Genomic DNA, 1,270 nt, shown 5'->3' with positions numbered 1-1,270 from the left:
TATCATGAACATTTAGTCCATTTACAATTCTTTCAAGCCACTTAATCTTTATTGTTTCATGTAATTGCCCTTAAAAAAATGTGAATACGGAGCTATTTGATTGCAATTCTAAATAAAATTAATATTTTAGAGGATCTTATATAGCAAACCCTGTGCATATTAATAAAAAATAATTTTGGTTTGATTTTTTTATCTAAGTTAAAAAAATATATAAACATTTTTTTCCACATGGTGATATATATATATATATATATATATATATATTATGCGACATAATAGGATAAGTGAGACTAGAAGTTGGACTGACAGAGCAACCGTCACACTCAAAATCTAGCGACGTCGAAGCAGCGGCAACCGACGGGGCGTATCCTTCCAAGCTGCCGCCCCGCGACCCAGCTGAAGGCGTGGAACAGACCGACCGCACGAAGATACGAGGAAATTAACACGAGTTTCGTCATCAAGAACGTAACTGGCTTTGACTTTCGAAGCATTCTGTTATTGTTTTTTTTTTTTTTTTTTTTTTTTCAAAATGAGCATGTGTTGCACTGCCGATACAGTCGAGGCCGCGTCACCTTCCGCTCTATAACTCCACCGACTTCCTTCCCCTGCTGATTCCCCACACACACACCGCCAACACCTTTCCTTCGCCATGGAGTACTCCTCCTCCTCCAGCAAAGCGTCCGCCACTCGCGCCGCCCTCCTCCTCTTCTTCTTCATCTCTTGCATGCCATCTTTGTATTCGAGAAAGTTACTCAGTGAGCCGCCGGGGGAGAGAAGCGCCGGAGCAGTAATGGAGGCCGCGGCTTTGGTGCTGACCATGCTCCCCAGGGCCAGCGTTCCTCCATCTGCCCCTGGAGAAGGCGGCAACGGAGTGGGTAGTCCGCACCACGGGGACGGTGAGAGGTTGCTGGGGTCGGTCCCCAGCCCGGGGATCGGCCATTAATTTGCCTGCGCTGATTCACTGCACTCTATTACTTCTTGGTATATTTTGGTGCCATGCATGCAATCATCCATTCTGTTTTGTATGAGAGATTTTAGGAGATGATTGAGAATTACATAGATCAAGTGACCTATATATGTTATCTGTTTGGTCACTCTCATATATGATATCTATCGAGCCCTCGATTATATGGGTATGCCCATCGAATAATTTAAATAGATTAGATCAAAATTTTATTAAATTATTTTAAAATGAGTCTAAACAGACTAGTTCATATGGATTACGGGTCCAAACAGAATGATCCTTGGAGGACTCAGATTGGCCTACGAT

General features: G+C 42.9%; 1 long non-coding RNA gene across 1 annotated transcript; it reads left to right on the top strand.

Moving 5' to 3' along the window:
* The first annotated feature begins 275 nt into the window (after positions 1 to 275).
* Positions 276 to 1,065, top strand: LOC122025254. Its single transcript, XR_006123641.1, has 2 exons — positions 276 to 465; positions 558 to 1,065. It is a non-coding gene; the product is annotated as an uncharacterized LOC122025254 (long non-coding RNA).
* The last annotated feature ends 205 nt before the right edge of the window (positions 1,066 to 1,270 follow it).

The sequence above is a fragment of the Zingiber officinale genome, chromosome 9B (assembly GCF_018446385.1).
Source record: "Zingiber officinale cultivar Zhangliang chromosome 9B, Zo_v1.1, whole genome shotgun sequence".
Taxonomy (NCBI): domain Eukaryota; kingdom Viridiplantae; phylum Streptophyta; class Magnoliopsida; order Zingiberales; family Zingiberaceae; genus Zingiber; species Zingiber officinale.
The sequence above is the reverse complement of the archived record's forward strand: the minus strand, read 5'-3'. Positions and strand labels throughout refer to the sequence as shown.